At 40.7% G+C, this 20,567-nt stretch overlaps 1 protein-coding gene and 1 pseudogene across 8 annotated transcripts in view; one reads left to right on the forward strand and one right to left on the reverse strand.

Moving 5' to 3' along the window:
• Positions 1-20,567, forward strand: part of AUTS2 (activator of transcription and developmental regulator AUTS2) — a 1,225,668-nt gene that overhangs the window by 110,839 nt on the left and 1,094,262 nt on the right. The gene's annotated exons all lie outside the window — the stretch shown is intronic.
• On the reverse strand, positions 16,097-16,823 carry LOC129545597 (small ribosomal subunit protein eS6 pseudogene; annotated as a pseudogene).

Raw genomic sequence — 20,567 nt, forward strand, 5'->3', positions numbered from 1 at the left:
AGCAGCAGCAGCAGCAGCTCATCTGGACTTGAACTAGTTGGTATTAATCACGGGAAGAGGCTTTGTGTGGGTACCTTGTATAAATCCTTGAGCTATCCAGGTTGAGTTAAATTTGACAACAGAGGAATGAGCCCCAGCAGGAGGTAACAATGGGTTGAGGAGTCTGCAGTACAAGCAGAAAATTTCACTTCATAGTATTTTTACTGTAATTTCTCTCTCTGTGTGTTGAGTAATGCCCATCTGGCCATTCGGAGAGTTTGGGCAAGTTTTCACCCATGAGAGTGCTCTCCTTAAAGATGGTGAATCAGAGTCATTCATGGCTCTTTAAAAATAAGCACTTTTCTGAAACCATCCATCTACTGTTCAGCAGTCCCGATAACGAGGTACTTTTATTCTGAATTTGTTGGAAGCACACACTGACTCAGTGTGGAAAGGGCAAAACCAGAGATTTTTCCTTCTATTGAGTCTTTTCACCATGAGGATGATTTTTGTCCTTTAAATAAAATAAACCAGAACTCTGAATTTTATTAAGTGAGAAGTGTGGGGGAGTTAGTAATGAGGCAGAAATGAATCCTTATTTCTTAGAAAACTCTCCTGATTCTTGTTGAGCTGTGTCCATTGATCAAATTTAAGTCTTTGCTTCAGTAGCATGATATAAAACATCTTCCTTCTTTGTAAAAGTTTCTTTAAAAATTTCTAAAGAGTATGCCATTATCTTTCCAAGTCACCTAAATAAACCAACTCAAGTATGAAGGGGTCTGACATTACTTAAACAAAGCAAATGATTCTGACATTTTCTACTTGGGAGACTTTTTCTTCTTGAAAGCCAGCCCTCTAAATAGTGGGAAGATCCAAAGCAAAATCAAATTAAACAATTCCCCTAATTCCCGTAAGTAATTTCTAAATCATCCTTTTATATACCTTAGTTGGGTGCAACTTGCAAGTGAATCTCACTGTGAGAGCTACAGTTTGTTGGGGTTTAGATCTTAATTAGCTTATGAGATTGCATCCTTTTGAAGCTGTATACCACAGGTTGTTGGCTAGTTTTGCAAAAGCAATTTAAATGCCCACTGTTATAATTAAGCTTGTTATTGGTTGTATGTTCTAGTTATAAACTGTATTTGGCAGTTAAAGAAACTGAGATTGAGGCTTTGGCCTGGACTCCTTGGGATGCAGTGGACAGGCTTCCACCTTAGATCCTTTTAGGAGAGTCTCTGGTGTGGGCAGAATAACTAGATAGTGGGTCATATCTTAGGTCCTTAAGTATTTACTGTTACTCCACAAGTTAAGAGCATCGTTAGGCTTTTACAGAAAAGCTAAATTCTGATTGTGTTCTGTCTCTATATACAGGAGACAGAAATCTAACTTTCTAAATTTCCAAATTACAATCTTTTAGCTGAGAAGTCCTTTTAAAGAAGCATTGTCTTATCTTTAAGAAGTCAGCTTGACTCTGACAGTGAACAACTTAATCTCTTAAACTAACACCTCTATTGCTCTGGCCAAATTTCTTGTCTGTCTGTTGAAAGAGGAGTTTGAGGGAAATGTTCCAGGTATAAGATGTGGTAATATCTGTTTCTGAACCACACAGCATGCAGAAGTTGGTGAATGGCATTTCCACCATCTCACAGTGAGATTAGTCTGAGCTGGCCCTTGGGAGAGGCTGTGATTGTCAGGGCTGACCTTGATGGCAGATACAGTTCTTAGTGGTTTTTTTTTGCATGATGCTTGGCTTTTATCCTTTCCTTTCTTCCATTGACTCTTTTGGACTGTTCTTTGTTTCTCAGCACCAGAGTGGCATAGTGACTGAGATCATGGGACAAAAGAGTCATTTAGTGTACACGTAGAAATCAATATTAAAAAAATGAGGTTGAGCTTTTCTTGTGTATTTTGTTTTGAAATCCATTTAGCACACATAGATGAAAACTGACCTCCCAGTGGCTCAGCGGTACAGAATCTTCCTGCAATGCAGAAGAGTCGCAAGAGTCGCAGGTTCAATCCTTGGGTTGGGAAGATCCCCTGGAGGAGGGCATGGCAATACTGGCAGTACTCCAGTATTCTTGCCTGGAGAATCCCATGGACAGAGGAGCATGGCGAGTTATAGTCCGTGGAGTCGCAAAGAGCTGGACACAACCGAAGTGCACTATCTGTATCTGTAGTTTATGTGGTTCTGTCTCTTTGTCTTGCCTGTTTGTGCCCTTTACACCCCACTCCCCAACACCCCTCCCATGCAGTTTTTAACATGAAAATGATAGTTTAAGAATGAGCTTAGCATTTAGAACTGGGCAGGAGGAATGCTTCACAGGATGTTAAAATCAGAGAAAAAGAAAAGGGCAAGTGTTCTGTAATTACTGTTTGGTTTTGAGAAATAGTGGAAGGATTGATCCTATTTTAAATGTACTTCTTTAGAACTGATTCAAAAGTATTCTTTTTAATGGCGGTTCTAATGAGGTGGATGAAACTGGAGCCTATTATACAGAGTGAAGTAAGCCAGAAAGAAAAACACCAATACAGTATACTAACGCATATATATGGAATTTAGAAAGATGATAACGATAACCCTGTATACGAGACGGCAAAAGAGACACAGGTGTATAGAACAGTCTTTTGGACTCTGTGGGAGAGGGTGAGGGTGGGATGATTTGGGAGAATGGCATTGAAACATGTATATTATCATATGTGAAATGAATCGCCAGTCCAGGTTCGATGCATGAGACAGGATGCTCCGAGCTGGTGCACTGGGATGACCCAGAGGGATGGGATGGGGAGGGAGGAGGGCGGGGGGTTCAAGATATGGAACACGTATACACCCTGCACGGATTCATGTCAATGTATGGGAAAACCAACCAATATAATATTGTAAAGTAATTAGCCTCCAATTAAAAAACATTTTCTAAGCTGAAAAAAATGTACTTCTTTCCAGTGTTTAAAAAGGATCCTGTTTTAAATGTACTTCTTTCTAGAGTTCCTTTAAGGTCTTCATTAATAATTTAAATTATTTTCTTTATTGTGCAGAGAGATTAGAATTATTAGAGATACATTTTTTTCTTCTTGAGAAAAATACTATTTATGGTTTTTGGGACATTTAAGTCTATACTAGTACAGAATAAACTCGAAGTCTTCTGAGTCTAAGGACATTTGCTTTAATCCATTTATACTAGCACTTCCTGTGCTGCTTTTGTAGTAAGTTTTACCCTAACTTATTTCTGGCCTTGTAAAAACAGAGGGAAAAACACCCAGATTATTAGTTTGGTTTCTGTCTTTGAGTTCTACACTATTTCCCGTGTACAGAACAAAATAAAGCCTGTGTTTGCTTATCCTTCAAGAGATGATTATTGGTTCTGAGGGAATGACTATCTCTGAAGCATATATTGGTACATATTATGTGTGGTGTTTATAGTTAAAATATAGCATAATCATCATGAAATAATACACACAAAGTGAGTTGTGTTAATAAGATGAGATTGACTTTTAAATATAAAGAGTAGGATTTCTGAGCAGTCTGCCTTACAGATCTAGTCAGTCAGGCTTCACCTGTACTCCAGCTTCCTGCATGAAACCATCGTTAGCTCCCCAGCTGAGGACGAGGCCTGTCCTTGCGTGTCCATGGTGTTCCACATTGCCGTCTTTTTGGTGCTTCCACCGTTATCTGTCTTGTCTGATTCCTCCATTTAAGTACAGACTGTTAGACCACGAGCAGGTATTATGCTCACTTTTCATTTCACTTTTCCCTTTTGAATTCTCGAAAAGACGTTGAGGTGTAATTGATAATACACTACATTTCACATATATTAAAGTTTTGACATAGTGTAATCATTCCATGCTTAGGAAAATGAGCATATTTACCAGCCCCCAAAGCTTCCCCATGCTGCCTTTATAATTCTTTTCTGCTTCTCCTCTCCATTCCCTGTCCTGAGGCAACCACTGATCTTTCTATCACTACAGATTATTGGCATTTCCAGTAATTTTATATAAATGGAATCTCACACAGTATGTATTCTTTTCTTTAGTTTTTTTGTTGTTGTTGTTGTTGTTACTCAATATAATCATTTTGGGCTTCCCAGGTGGCATGCTAGTGGTAAAGAACCTGCCTGCCAATGCAGGAGACACAAGAGTTGTGGGTTCAATCCCTGGGTCGGGAAGATTCTCTGGAGGAGGGCATGGCAACCCACTCAAGCATTATTGCCTGGAGAATCCCATGGACAGAGGAGCCTAGCGGGCTGCAGTCCGTAGAGTCACGAAGAGTTGGACATGACTGAAGTGACTGAGCACAAGAATTATTCTGTCATTTATTCACATAGTAGTGGGTATCAGTAACTCCCATTTTATTACTGGAAACCATTTCATTGTTTGGGATGTACCAATGTTTGTGTATCCATTTATCTCTTTGGGGGCATTTGGGTAGTTTTCAGTTTTCTGCTATTAAAAGGAAGCTGCTATGAATATCAGCCTACCAATCTTTGTATGAGTATATGGTTTCATTGCTTTTAGGTAAATACTTAGGAATGGAATGCGTAGGTCACATGGCATGTATATGTTTAAATTTTCTGGAGCTGCCAGTTTTCTAAAATGTTTGTACCATATTACATTCCTATCAGGATTATGTGAGTTCCAGTTCCTCTATTTTCTTGCAACACTTGATATGGCCAATATATTAAAAATTTTAACCATTCTAAGAGGCATGTAGCAGAATCACATTGTGGTTTAAGTTTGTGTTTCCATAATAACTAGCGATGTTGACCATCTTTTCATGTGCTTGCCATTCATATATCTTCTTTTGTGAAGCGTATGTTCAAATCTTTAGTCCACTTCTTGAAAACTGGGTTGTTTTCTTTTTATTGACTCTAAGAGTTCTTTATGTATTCAGAAATCAAGTATTTTGTCAGATATATGATTCGCAAATATGTTCTTCCAGTCTGTGGTTTGCCTGTTCATTCACATTAACAATGTCTTTAGAAGAGCAGGTTTTAAAATTTTGGCAAAGTGCAATTATCAGTTTGTTCTTTTGTAGATTATATTTCTGTTGTCATTGCTAAGAAATCTTTGCTTAACGGTCATAAACATTGTCTTCTAGAAATTTTGTAGTATTGGATTTTATTTAAATTTTAGTCTGTGATTCATTTGGAGGAAATTTTAGTGTATGATGTGAAGTATAGATTGAAATTAACTTTTATATGATACCCAATTGTTACATCATTTGTTTAAAAGAATGTCCCTTCTCCACTGAATTACCTTTGCACCTTTATAAAAAATTAGTTGTCTATATATATGTGTGGATCTATTTTGTTCTGTATCCTGTCTGTTCTGTTAGATCTGTATGTCTCTTCCTTTTCCAGTATCACACTATCTTGATGACTATTCAGTTCAGTTCAGTTCAGTCGCTCAGTCGTGTCCGACTCTCCGTGACCCCATGAATCACAGCACGCCAGGCCTCCCTGTCCATCACCAACTCCTGGAGTTCACTCAAACTCATGTCCACAGAGTTGGTGATGCCATCCAGCCATCTCATTCTTTGTCGTCCCCGTCTCCTCCCGCCCCCAACCTTTCCCAGCATCAGAGTCTTTTCCAGTGAGTCAACTCGTTGCATGAGGTGGCCAAAGTATTGCAGTGACTGTAGCTTCATATAAATATCTAGTAGTATGAATTTTCCAACTTTATTCTTTTTCAACTATTGACTGTTGGTTCCTTTGCTTTTCTATATAAATTTTAGAATAATTTAATCTGTAACTATAAAAATACCCTCCTGGGATATTGATTGAAATTTCATTAAATCTACAGATCAATTTGGGGAGAATTTTTTACTGTGTTGAATTTTCTGTTCTGTGAGCACAGTATGTCTCCCATTTATTTTCATCTTTTATGACTTCTTTCCATCAACATGTAGTATTTAGCATACTTTCACATGCATTTTATACTTACTCTTTCTTTAGGATTCTTTACCGTCTGAGCCATGAAGGAAGCCCACTTACTCTTTCTACATAGCCTTAATTCAAAGATTTAGAGACTTTGGTGCTGTTCCTGAGATATATTTATATTATACCTATTAATAATTTCAGTTGTGTTAGTTTTCACCATTGCCTTAGTTTTTCTGAAGAAGACAAATTTCATTTGGAGTCAAGCCACAGGAGGTCATTGACTACCTAGGTAACTCTGCTTAGATTGAACATCAGTGAAAGACTTTAAAACAATTGGTGTAACTCATTCTTTGGCTCATATAATTTTTTTTTCCCTTGAGGCAGAAGCAAAACTGCTTTCAGAAGTGTTTAGAACAATTGTAATCCAACTGTGTTTAAAAGAATAAATGGCTGAAGAGCTAACTACTTTTTATGCTGGGTAGGTAGCAGCCCAGAGGACATTGGTGGCTCTTGAAGCACTATCAATGTTTCTTATCTGGAAAGCAGTGAAGGACATGTTTTAGGTTGCTGCTGCTGCTGCTAAGTCACTTCAGTCGTGTCCGACTGTGTGTGACCCCATAGACGGAAGCCCACCAGGCTCCCCTGTCCCTGGGATTCTCCAGGCAAGAACACTGGAGTGGGTTGCCATTTCCTTCTCCAATGTGTGAAAGTGAAAAGTGAAAGTGAAGTTGCTCAGTCACGTCCAACTCATAGCGACCCCACGGACTGCAGCCTACCAGGCTCCTCCGTCCATGGGATTTTCTAGGCAAGAGTACTGGAGTGGTTTGCCATTGCCTTCTCCGATGTTTTAGGTTAGGAAGCAGAAGCAGATAATTCATAGGCCAGTGAAGTGCTGTGTTCCAGTGGAAGGATTCCTTAGAGGTCATTAGTTCACAGAAAGGGAAAACAAAGCCCGAGACTTGGTGTCAGTGGAGGATCATACTGTACTCTCACTGAATTCTTCCTGAAAGCCAGTCTGTTTCCATCAAAACCTACAGATACATAGCCCTTCCCTCTCAGTAGGTTATGTTTGATCGGGTTAGGTGGTCAGAGTGGAGAGATGGGAATTGGGGTTGGGTTGTTAGAGTCAGGGTGGTCATTGATCAGAGATGATGGTGTGACCAAGGCTCATGATGAGAACTTCCCATGAGGGGAAACTGGGGGTGATGATCACTTACATAAACTGGTGGAGTTAACTTCCTGCCAGGCACTATCCTAAGTGATTTATGTATTTGAGCTCATTTAATCTTAACGGCCTTGTGAGGTGTAGTTACTGTAATTATTCCATTTTGAGAGTGAACGAAATGAGGCACGGAGGGGTCAGCAGTTTTTCTAGCAAGTGTTAGAGGTGGGAGAGGATCTGGGCTATCTGGCTCTAGACTGTACACTCTGAACCTCTGCACGGCCTGACAGACTGCCCAAGAACGTGTCTATTTTGAGAGCCCATAGGGAAATAACCCTCTCTGCCAGTCTCAGGGAACTTGAGTCTCATGTTTGTTTTAAGACAGGAAAAACTTCTGTCAGTGCTAAGATTTAGACTTTTCACTTCCGAAATTCTAAATTGAAAATTCTCTAGAGCATATAGGTTTACTAATATTAAGTATATATATGATTGTAAATGTTTGATTTGTTCAGAATGTCCCTTCTCTTCCATAACTGCATATTAATCTGTTTTAAATGTTAGTATCCCAAGTCCCCCGCCCCCCACCAAAGAAGACAGAGCCAGGCTTGTATCAAAATGCAATTTTGATGGTGGCTTAGACTGGGAATGTGACAAGAGACTGTACAGCTATGTATGTAGTTGACTCTTGAACAAAGTGGGGGTTAGGGGCACTGACCTGACCCATATATAACTATCTGACTGTCTTTATTTGTGGGTCTTCCACATCTGTAGTTCTGCCTCCATGGGTTCAATCACCTGGGGATTATGCAGTGTACTATAGTATTTACTATAGAAAAAACTCCGCATATAAGTATAGACTCACACTGTTCAAAGCAGTGTTGTTCAGGGGTCATCTGTACTTATATGGGGACAGGTATAAGCACTTTTAAAGAATCCTAGCCACTAATAGAACCAAGCACAGTATTGGAGAGCAGAGGCTGTGGAGCAGCTGCCTGCCTCCAGGCAACAGGGCACTCCTGGGTGACACTGGCCGCCTGCCCCTTGGGTGTAGCCACTAGAGAATAGGAAAGCCGCCCCAATGACTCTGTGTCTGTGGCCTTATGTGGAAACTTCACAGCATTTCAGCTGCTTGCTCCTTGGTAGGAACAGCACCATGAGTTTAACTAGAAGGGGAAATGAGGACAGGAAAGTTGGACAGCGTTTTCCACTTGGTGGAGGATGGAGACCAGGGGATGGAAGGGAGCAGAATAAAAGTAGAAAGTGATGATTTTTAGGTATTTGTTTGACGGTTTTCTATTGTTGAAGGAGCCATACCCACAGTAGTAGCATTTCTACTTGGGAGTGGGGTGGAAGTAGATCTTCTGGAATGTAATCTGGAACTGTTCCTTCTTGAAGCAGGGAGCACAGATGATTGTTTGGAAAGGCCCTGTTTCTCAGATGTACCCACATGTGCACAGTGTCCCAGTTTTTGCTAACTACAGAAGCTAAACAGAGGGCAGTTGGAAAGAGTTCATCCACTTTTTAAATTCTTGGGTGAGATTGTTAAATGATAGCCATGTCTTTTTGTTCCTGGCAGCAAAGGAGGCCAAAGATGGTATTTGAACTTTGGCTCTTCAAATTAAGTCACTAAAAATTTATTGAGTGTGCCAGGTACGTGACATGAACATGAGATATGAAACCTAAAGGCTAGTTGTTAAAGCTGTTTATGTCGGTCTGGATAGACTTCCACTTCCCATATAGATTTCTGTACTTCTCATAAAAGATAAAGATTATCATTGATGAATGGTATTAGAGCCTGTCATTTAAAACTATTCAGCAAATGTTACCCATTCTTTCTGAGAAAGTGTGGGTGTATCATGATCTTCTGTTTGCTGCTGTAACAAAATTACCACGCGATTGGTGACTTAAAACCTCGCGGGTTTATTATCTTCAGTTTTGTAGGTTAGAAGTCCAGCAGGAGTGTCTCTGGACTTAAAGTCAAGGTGTCAGCAGGACTACATTCCTTCCGGCATTTCCAGGGGAGGTTCTTTTACCTTGTCCTTTCTAGCTACTAGCACTTTCTCACATTCCTTGGCCTATGGTCCTGACCTTATTTTCAGCAATAGCAGGTCAGGTCCTTCTCATGACACCATCTCTGTTTCCTGCTTGCAGTCCCATCTCATCTTCCTCTCCCTCTGAGATTACGTTAGCCCCACCTGGACAAATCAGGGTGATGCCTTTCAGATCAGCTGATCAGCATCCTTAATTTTGTTTACAACCTTAATTCCCCTCTGTCGTATAATATATTCAGAGGCTCCAGGAGTTAGGACCTTGAGCATCTTTCGGGAGCTATTACTCCGCCCTCCACAGTTGTTAGTTGCTCAGTCGTGTCTGGCTCTTTGTAGCCCCAGGACTGTAGCCCACCAGGCTCCTCTGTCCAGGGGATTCTCCAGGCAAGAATACTGGAGTGGGTTGCCATTCTCTTCTTCAGGGGGTCTTCCTGACCCAGGAAATGAACCCAGGTTTCCGGCATTGTAAGCAGATTTTTTACTGTCTGAGCTACCAGGAAGCCCCTCCGCAGTAGGAGAGACTTTTTTTTTTGAAATTTTTTGCTCATTTCCCCCATCAAATGAAATTATTTAAAGCCCTCTCCCTCTCTCCTGTATAATGAATTGTTTCCTGTGAGTATATGCTTTGTATGTGAGTGGTGGAAGGCTTGTCACTCATTACCTTTAAAACCTCACTCCTCTTCATTGTGATAAAACCCCAGTCACCTAAACCTTTGACAGTTAATTTCATAGAATCTTAGTGTTGGAAGGAAGCTAGAGATGGTTGTAGCCAGGCTAGCCTGCAGATGCCTGCAGACACATTATTAGATTTCTTCCAACTGGCTGTTCCACCTTTGCTGACATGGAATGGGCCTGCCTTGGGAGATCTTAACTTCTTTGTACAGCTCCATTTTTCCGTTAGAAAATTCCTGCTTTATATTGAGAGGAAGTCCCTCTCTTTGCAGGTTTCTGTTGGTTCTTTCTTATTTTACTCTCTGGGGTCATATTGAATAAATGTAATTTCCTCTTTCACACTTGAAGCCCTTGAGAATTTTTTTTAAAGACAGCTATCATATCCCCCAAGTATTCAAACTAAAAAAAAAAAAATCTCGATTTCTTCAGTTGGGTCTCATATGAAACTATCTTGAGACTCCTTTCCATCCTGGTACCTCTCCTGAGTATGATACAACACGAAGAAGAGGAGACTGAAAGATGATTTAATAGGAGCATTTAAATGCTGGGGGAATTGTTATACAGAGGAGGCTGGTAATATCTCTGCCATCACCACAGAAACAAGAAATCGCAGGCTTACACTGTGGCTGAAAAGATTTAGGTATCAGGAAACCTGTCTTAACCTTGTGGATTGAGATAGTACAGTGGACTGCTATGGGAAGTTGAGGGATCTTTTGCCCTAGAAATGTATAAGACAAGCCTTTAACCTCACGATTCATTTATTTCGTATGAGAGACGTTGTTTTTAGTGAAATGTTCTGCTTAAAGAACATTCTTGTCACTGCTTGTCATCCATGCCTGATGCCTGGATTTCCCTCTTGTGTTGGCTCATTGGATGTAAGGCATCATCATGACTGCTGTTAATCACAGAGGGAAGGAATATGGTTCAGGGCTTTATGAAGGAAGGGAAACAGTGGCGTAGCTCAGGATAATTAATAGCAAGTGGAGTGACAGTTTGATTCCCTGGTAGGGACCCTGGCATTGTTAAAGGGAAAAATCACTTTATTCTTGCATAGAGAGAGGCAGCTGTCATTCTGGTTGGATGGAATCCAGTTAAAAGGAACTGACATGCAAAGTGATGACCAGACAGTGCGAGCATAGGAAAAGCCCAAGAAAGCTCTGTGAGAAGTGGCAGGGAGCAGTGTGAGTGATCTGGACGGCAATGTGCGCAGGAAAAGTGGAGACATACCTGAACAGTTATAAGTCTGGAATCTCAGCCAGGAGAGAGCAGGAGGCTACTTGGTTTGATGGGTTTATAGCTACTAAACTTTTAGACATCTTCGTATTGAAACATGCATTTTAGGAATTATATATAGCCTTTCACAGTAGAATGATTATAAATCAACCCAAACTGGTAGTGGTTAAATATAATATTGCCAAGAATATATGATGGGAGACCAAGCCTGGCTCTTGGAAAGATCTCATTGTACACATATACTTCACCTGACCTGATGATGCATACTTAAAGATTTGTGTGAAAATCGACTCCTAAATTTAGGATGAAATAGGAGAGCTTGCCATTTATAGTAATGATATTATGAATCATTTTTGAAAGTGAAAAATCCATTTATAACCAAAGTCATGCCCAATTTATCCTTTGAGTAAATTCATAAGTCCATATGTTAGGTTTGCTTAAACAAAGGTACTTTTCTTTGAAATGAAATAATTGTAGAGACATGTAGCAGTTAAGCTTTAGAGTAACAGAGGGAAATAAAATGGACAGAATTTTGTAAGAAGTCAGATATATTGCTTGTTAGGAAGGAAAATTCTGCTCAGGAAGTCAGATAGCCTCTGCTGTTATTATGAGAGAAGGAGAAGGCTGCTCGGTGTATTACAGGGAGATTTATTAGGATCTTTTGGGAACTGCAGCAGAAAAGGCTATGAAATGTTTTGAAGAAGGAGGAAGTAAGACCACAGCATTTTCTAGACTTAATTCAGAAGAAACCCAAAGAAGGTGAAATGGAGTTCCACCTGAGGAAGCTGTTAAAGATGGAGGAACTAAGACTTAGCCGGAGCAACGAGAGGAGACCAGCGTGTTACGGGCAGTGTTTGCCGTCAGCGGGAGAGCATCCAGTTGTCACGGTGGATGGCAGCGGGGACCGTTAACAAAGGAGATTCAGAATGACCAGGTGTGAGTAGTGTGCTGCATTGGTGCCAACTCCAGGTGATTTTGCCCCCTGAAGCCTCTCTGCTCGGGTTCTCCTGCCGCTGTCCACTCTGCCCAGGGCTGTCACATTTATTTTCCACTCTGCCCCAGATGGTCCTACCCTCAAGAGTCCTTGCCTCACTTGATTCAATTTTCTGATAGATGCTTCCTTATCAGGGAGACTTTCCCTAACAATCTAAAGCAAGCACTCTTTCTTCCCTTTCTCTGCTGTACCTTTCTTTACAGCACTCGTTTCTACCTCGAGCATATGCTCGAAATATTTTTCTCTTTTCTGTCTAGTAGAATTAAGTTCCATGGAAGTTCAGACCCAGTTTGTTTTGCTTTCTGTGTTCCCAGCTCCTAATCCATACACATTTGTGGAGTGGATTTTTAGGGAGTCTCTGTGATATACGATCTTGGAATGAGAATGGGAATCAGTTGCTCTCCTGTTTTACAGTATGTTACATAGTTGTAATTCTGAGTGCTGTGAGCTTTGAGAAATAAGTTGGGGATAGTCATCACAGAGAGCTTCCCAGGTACCTCAGTGGTATAGAATCCTCGTGCCAAGCAGGAGACACGGGTTCGATCCCTGGGTAAGGAAGATCCCCTGAGGAAGGAAATGGCAACTGACTCCACTATTCTTCCCTGGGAAATAATCTGTGGACAGAGGAGCCTGGTGGGCGACAGTTCATGTGGTCACAAAGAGTCAGACAGGACTTAGAGACTAAACAATTCATCACAAGACTGGAGCTGAAGTGGTTTTGTTTTGCTGGTCAAGACTAGGAATAGTGTTGTAGACTGACAAAAGAGGGTAAATATCGTTGCAAAGATTTGAGAAATGAGTCTTGTGTTTGGAAATCCATCAGTGATCTTGATTTGACTGCTGGAGCACAGGTGCGTGGTGAAACCTGACACACAGGGGTAGGAGGTATGGTTGGGAAAGACATTTGGTACATAAGTCAAAATCTGATTGGGGAAGTTATTGAGTTTGAACTTTACCTTTTGGGGAGTGGTGAGCCCAAAACTCTATAATCAATATCTGAATGGTACTGTGAAGGAGGGATTAGAAGAGGGAAGAGTGGAGAGAGAGATAGGATGTAAGCAGGGGGTAGATGTGATTTTTCCAACCTTGGGATGTGGGAGAAAGTTTGGGACCTCCACATTGAAGGACAGAAGAATGAAAAGTAGTTTCTTTTGTTACTGGATGCGTGATGATATACTTTACATAGGTGGGGGCAAAAGGTTGAAGATGAGCAGCTCTTGTAACTGTTTAGTTTTTTCCATAGGGATAAAGCTGTGCCCTTGGGACAAAGGGAGAGGAAAAGGCCATTTTGGTTCATAGAATAGAAAACTTTAACTGAGAACTCCCTTGGCAAATGGGTAGGAATTCTTACTCTAGCTAATGTTTGAGCAGCTGCGTGGCCTTGTGCAGTTCATTTACCTGCACTTCTGTTTCTCTTTCAAGAATGGACTTTACTGATATACTTACATTGTTAAAGTGCAGATCGAAGTGTACTGTTGGGGAAATTTATGAATTCCTTTTATAAATACCGAGTAAGGTTAGGAGTCCTTTCCTTTAATAGAAATAGATATGAGGAGAGTAGATCTTAAATACTCACCCTTCCTCCCCCAGCCCAGCAAACAAACAAATATGGAGAAATAGATCTGGAATTGCGTTTTTCCTGGAATGTGGTGTCAACAAAGTATCAGAGCCACTGGCAACCTGAGAAAACATGACCATTTCTAAGAGGTGGCCTGTACAGCTTTTTTTTTTTTTTTAAGAGCAGACAGGATAGGAGCGACTTTTTGCTGCTTATAGTCTCCGTGTCACAACACGTTCTGTGTCAACAGTTGGTGAGAGCCTCTGCAGAGCAGAAGCAAAAGGAGGATTTGACTATGTCGGATGTGCTCCTCGTATTAACCTGCAGGTCGCAGCAGTTCTTGTTCCAAAGGGCTGTGTACCAGGCAGTTGGACACTTTATCCTGAATTTTACTCCGTCATTCACCGCAGCTCCTGTAGGCGCATCCCCCCGCCCCCGCACCAGCACTTCAGCCTTGATCATTTGGAGTAGTTGACTTGTAGTCTAATATAGAGTGTTGTATAGGCTGCATAGCTCCCTGAGATCTTTCAGGATATGTGGGATACTCTACATTTTAGAGTGCTTTCTTTACTTAGATAAGGATTGCTTTGAAAAAGGTCCATTTTGTAGAGTTTAAACTTGGGCAAAGGATAGAACAAGTTAGTGTCTAATATTAAGTAATATTCCTACAGTCCTAGAACTAGGTCCCAATTCCAGCTTTCCCACTTAGTACTTACGTGACCATGGGGAAAGTTACTTAGTTTCTGCATTTGTAAAATGGGGGATAGTAATAGCATCTGCTCTAGGGTGGTTGTGAGAAATATACAGTAAATGCATGTAGATCCTTTCCCTCACGGACCAGCTTGCAATACATGCTCTTTAAATGTTAGTTGATGTTATTCCTGGCTTTCTCAGAAATCATTGGCAGTTCTAAGGCTTTCAGAAAAGGCTGGTGAAACCGAGGCTTTTCTGCTTGCTGTGTCAGAAAGTGACTTGGTGCTAGAAATGATTCAGTGGGTAGGGGGTGGACTGTAGGAAGCTTCAGTACCCCAGTCCACTGGCCTTGTGTATGAAACAGCTCATTACACTGTCATGATAGTTCAGTGAAATGGATGAGGAGTCTCAGTCTGCCTCCTCAGGCAGCTGCAGAAGTCAAGCTGAGCTTCTTGGAGTATCTGGGAATCACCGGCAGCACAGTGGTAGGGGATGGTGGTTGGGACCCAGGAGGAAACTATAGAAGCAGTTGATCCCAGCAAGCAGGAGAGGGGTCTCCAGAGAATTTCTGAGTGACAGTCAGCAAGGGAGCTTGGTGATGATGGCGAAAAGAAATCTCTCAACTGGAGGAATCAGACCATCTTGGATGTCACCCCTGACCTGCCACCAATATTGTATGTTACATCCCCATGGGTGACTCCTGCTTCCTTGCTGACTATCAGTTTCTTTGCTGTAAAATGATTAGACAATTTCCTGACTCCTTTTCTACTCCAGAGTCCGTGATTTCCCCACTTTATGGCTTTTAAGAACCGTTAGAGGCAGGACTGTTGCAGAACAACCTGCTGTAGACTTTGGTCTGTGTGAATCTTTGGTTTTGTTTTTTCGATATTTCAAAGAAGTTTCTGTTCAAAAGACCACGAAGCATTTCATCATTGGCCTTTGAGGGAGCTATCTCTTTAATCTTTCACATTTCCTTTTCTTCCCCTACAAATGCTATCCACAGGACTGCTGTTGTCTTCTGCTCTCTGGATCAGCACTTTTGCAGGGAAATGAAAACATTGCACTTTTGAAGGCACAGAAAGCAAAAACTGTCGCATCAGGATTCAAGGTTACACAGTTGGTTAGCTTTCTGGTTTGTTTTGCTGAGCTGAATGAAAAAGATTTGATTGAACGCTACTCCTTAGGGATAAATATTAATAAGTGCAAAAATCCCCCAGTGGTAAATTTTTTGCCCTCTTTACAGATAATTTCAAATCATCACCTGGGACTGGGATTATTGTCAACTGTATACAAATCTGAGAAATGTTGAGTAAGTGGATAAAGGATGTGGCTGGAGAGAAACAGCTGGTGGGGGTGAATATCTAGAGAAGACATCTGTTCTGCTTTCTTGATGTGTACATTATTATTATTATTTTATAATGTGTTCTTTTAAAAAATACCTATTTAGGTTGTGCTGGGTCTTTGTTGCTGCTCTCAGGCTTTCTGTAGTTGCAGTGAGCAGAGGCTGCTCTCCAGTTGTGGTGCTCGGGGTGCTTATTGTGGTGGCTTCTCTTGCTGCAGAGCACCGTGCAGGCTCAGTGGTTGTGGCGCACGGGTTTAGTTGCCCGAGTCGTCTGGAACCTTCCTGAACCCGTGTACCCTGCATTAGCAAGCGGATCCCCAGTCACTGGACCACCAGGAAAGTCCTGTAGCATTATTTTGAATTATAATTTGTTACAGTTCAGATACGTAAGTATCTGGCAACTGCCTCCTTATAACATTAGTTGATAAAAATAGTATTAGAAAAAAGTTGTCAAAAGAAGTGGAATTTTTTTTTAAAGATTTTAAGAACTGAAGTTTTTTTTTTGACATTTGATCTTATTTGTTTATTACTTTTAGAACATCTCATTTTTGACTAGACTCAGAAGTGGAAGCTCTCAGAGAGAGCCTCTGTCTCTTGGCAGTCTGTTCATGGCATTTTTCTTTGGCTTCTTTCATTCTCTTGGCCCAAAATTTAGCATATTCTGCAGCTTCTTCTTTATTTTTCGTAGTGTGCTGTTTCTTCAGAGCAATATGCTGATGTTAGTGTTGCAGAACATGTGGAGTAACAAGATGCTGAATCTTGGGGGCTTTGGTCCTAGGTTTCTTACCTTCTTGGTTTAGGGACTTTCTCACAACACACTGGCGGACATCATCTTCTTTAGAGAGATTGAAAAGTTTGTGGATTCTGCTAGCTCTTTTGGGCCCCGGGCAACAAGGCACAGTAGTATCAGTGAGTCCAGGAATATCCTTCTCCCCTTTTTTCATGATGACCAAATTGAGAACACTCAGGATGTGCCCCGTACAGATTTGCGCTTTCTCTGTCCAGTCCTCCTTGGTCTGTAACAGGAATGCCCCTTACTCAGTAGCAGCAGGCTTGGCCATGGGTCAAGACACCCTGCTTCACAGGGAAGCCCTGTTTGTCATTCCCACTGCTGATTCGGACCACGTAACCCTTTCATTCTTCACCCATAGCACCAGCAGCAACTTCTGTGACCATACTCTTCTCATAAATGGTATGAAGTGTTCATTCATCATCTACTTCAATGAGTTTTTGGCAGCCAGTGGCCGGGAAAGAGATGTTCAGTTTCATTCTGAAGTGGCCAACAGCCTCTGAGATGCAGTGAAAAAAAACTGAAGTGTTTTTAAACTTTGATATTCCAAAGAGAAGAATTGTTAGGTTCGGTTTGAGAGTTCCCAGTAGTACCCAAGTAGATCTTTACCACAGACTTAAAATACACTGGTGCAGTTTTTTGGTTTGTTTTTGTTTTGTCCTCTGTCCCAGCTGACTTTAGGGGAAAGGTGGTATGGTATAGTTATTAATTTATGTGTAAAATCAATAGAAATATACCAAACACTAGCTGTACACCAGAATTTGCCACCATTAAAATAGAGCTGGTCCCTTCTGCTCTCATGGAGTCCACCTGAGTAAGGTATAAAAGTTTGAAAAGTAAGCATGATTATCTTACAAATAGAGAAAGAAGAGTGTGATAGGCATGCTGTTATTTCCAGATTGCCTACCACATAGCCTTCCTATGCTAGAAATGCTCATTAAGTACTTGGAGAGGATAGGAGAGGGGGCATTTGCAGCTTGGAGAGAGATCAGCGAACCCTTCACGAAGGAGGTGACACGAAAATGATATTTCAAAAGACAGGAAAGAGTATCCATGTAGATGGGTAGGGCTGACGTTCCAGGGAGAGAGACTAGCCTGAGGAGGTACCTGCCTCCTTTTCAGGTCCTGAAAGTGATTAGGTACAGTGTTGCTGAAGGCCTGGGTTTATCTTAAGGGTAGTGGCAAGTGAAAGGCAGAGTGCAGGCTCTTTGAGGACTGTCTGAGAAGATTTGAGAAGGTGTGTTCTGGGAGTTGTGTGTTGTAAATAGTTGCTAGTTCTCCCAGATTTCACTCTTTCCTGAAATAGATGTACACTGTAATGTGGAAGTACTATGATCAGATCAGTTACTCAGTGTCCTACTGCCACACATGTATGTGCAAAATTTGGGCAGCAAGTTGTGTGTAGGGTGTTATATGAAAATACAGGACACACACATACAGTGTTAGTTTGCCCAAGAAATCATCGTGATGCTGGTTGATGGAGAGCACAAATGAGGAAAGGGGTGAGGGAGAGACGTTGGAATCGCCCCGCCCCCTCTGCCTCCCGCCCCCAGTTGTAATCACTTCTTTGGTACCGTTTGCATGTAGTAAAATGCACACCCCTACAGTGTGCAGACCAGTGAGTTTTGACAAATAGGCATGTGCCAGCCCAGTTGGAGAACACAGCCGTCACCTGAAACGCTCCTTAGTCCTCACCTCTAGTCAGTCTCTGCTCATTCCTGCCACTGTTCTGACTGCGGTCATCACAGCTGCTCCTGATCTTCATAAAAATGAAATCATATAGTGTGTACTTTTCTGTGCTTGGTTTATTTTGTTAATATTTTTGAGGTTGTTCTATGTTGTTGTATGACTCAGTTCTTCTCTTATTGCCAAGTAGTCTTCTGTTGTGTTAGATATGCAACTATTTGTTTAACTGTTTCTCTTTTGGTGGGCATTTGAGTTGTTTCATTTGACCATTGTTAATAAAGCACTAGTATATAAGGGTTGTTTTTGTTTTGTGAACATAGGTCCTAGATTCCTAGTTTGCATAGATTCCTGGGAGTGAAATTGTTGGGTCATAAGGTATGTACATGTATTTAACTTCACAAGAAATTGACAGTTTTCCGAAGTGGTTGTACCATTTTACACTCCCACCAGTATTGCACAAGAGTTCTTGTTAATCCATATCTTCAAAAATATTTTGTGTTGCTAGTCTTTTTAAGTCTAGCCATTATAGTGGGTATAAAATGGTGATCTCATTATGTTTGAATTTGCATTTTCCTAACAACTAAATGGTATTGAACACTGTCTTCTGTGAGGTGTTTGTTCAAATCTTTTGACCATTTAAAGTTGGATTGTCTTTTTATTATTGATTTATAGGAGCTCTTTATGTATTTTGGTATAAGTCTCACGTCAGATATATATAATATGAATACTTCGGATCTGTGGCTTTAGGCATCATTAGGCAATTTTCTAATGGTGTCTTTATGAGCAGGAATTTTAAATTTTGATTAAGTTTAGTCTATCATATTTTCCCCTTGTATGTTTGAGTCTTGTGTGTCGTCTCTGAGAAATCTTTACTTAACCTAGGTTATGTTTCCTTCTTTGCATTTATATGCATTTATATTTTGGTTTATGTTTTATCTCTGATTTTTGTGTGTGATGTGAGGTAGGAGTCGAGGTTCATTTCTTCCCCTTACATTTATCCAGTTGTTCTAGCATTATCCTTTGAAATCACTTCTTTTACCAATGAATATCCCTGGTGCCTTTGTTGAAAATCAGTTGTCTTTTTAAGTCTGTTTCTGCTTATGTCTATTTCTAGACTCTCTATTCTGCTCCATTGACATATTGTCTTTCTCCCAATACCCTTGTCTTGCTTATTGTGCTTTTATACTCTAGTAAGTATTGAAATGAAGTAGTGTGAATCCTCCTACTTTGTTCTTTTTCAAGATTGTTTTGACTATTCTAGCTTCTTTGCTTTTCATATAAAATTTTAGAATAAAAAAGGCACATGGGGTGCTTTATAAAAAAATCCCTGTGATACTCAAGCCATATTCCATGCCAGTTAAATCAGAATCTTTTGGAGGTTGAATCCAAGTATTTGTCAAAACTCACTAAGTTATTCCAAATGCAGCAACGATTGAGTACTAATGTGCTAATGGGATTTTAATATGGTACCCTAAAAAAGAAATTCGGTAGTAGATTACTGGAGTGGAATGCATGTGTAGGAGTTCAAGTGGACCCCCAAATGGAAGATATTGTCAGTACTTATGGAGAGAGGTAGAATTGAATAGGCATGATGGGACGGTAGTGAGAAACAACGTGGTCTAGGCAGTTCTCTCTCCTGGGGGGACATGCAGTCCCCTCGCTGAAGTGCTCTCTTGTCACTCAGGATCTCCTCACCCTTCTCCTGAAAACTAGAGGCTCCAAAGCTAAGGAATGCTCTTGGTTGCTAAAGCATGTAAAACACATTATTCTATAGAGCAGCTTTCTCCTTGATTAGGGAAATGTTTGTGAAATCTGCATAATAATGAACTGGGTAGGCACCTTCTGAAATGATTTTTTTTTTTTTTTGCTTTTATGGAAGGTTTTATGTGTTTTTAAATTTTAATGTTTTATGAAAGCACTGATTCATCTATTCTTACCATAAGTAGGTAGTTGTGTCAGAAGTTCTGCCTCCCTAAAAGGCTTTAAAGAAAAAAGGGACAAAAAGTTGCAATCAAATAATGCTGTTCTTTGGGAATGTATAAGCTATGTGGGCTGGTAGGTGTTTGCTTGTGGCTTTTTTTTTTTATAAATACATTTTCCTTCTTGAAGAGACTTTGAAGCTAGTCAGCTGAGTCCCTCTTTCTGAAATACACGTTCCCTAAACAGCTGTAGAGAATTAATTTCAGTCATCGCTGGCAGAGCTTTAATCTCAACTTTCTGCTCAGTGTTATGGAAAATCCTCCCTAGAAAATAGCCAGTATCTACCTGCTACGGGATGTTAAGAAATTCAGATGAACATTTGATTTTTGAGTGTTTTCCTAGTAGAAACAGCATGAAAAATCCTTTGGTGAGCTGGATTTTACAGTGCACACAGAAGGCAAGTAGTGATGATATATTTGTATTTTTGTGTCTGTGACATGTTAGTTGTACTGTTTTCTTATTTCTAAATATATTTCAAATATGCCATGTCCAACTCCAAACCTCAGTTCTCTGTGAGGGGTGAGATATCTTAGGCAAGAAAGAGCTTTGGTGTTAGG

This window comes from Moschus berezovskii, chromosome 27 (assembly GCF_049115385.1).
Source record: "Moschus berezovskii isolate FMDL1 chromosome 27, NW_MosBer_1.0, whole genome shotgun sequence".
Classification (NCBI taxonomy): Eukaryota; Metazoa; Chordata; class Mammalia; order Artiodactyla; family Moschidae; genus Moschus; species Moschus berezovskii.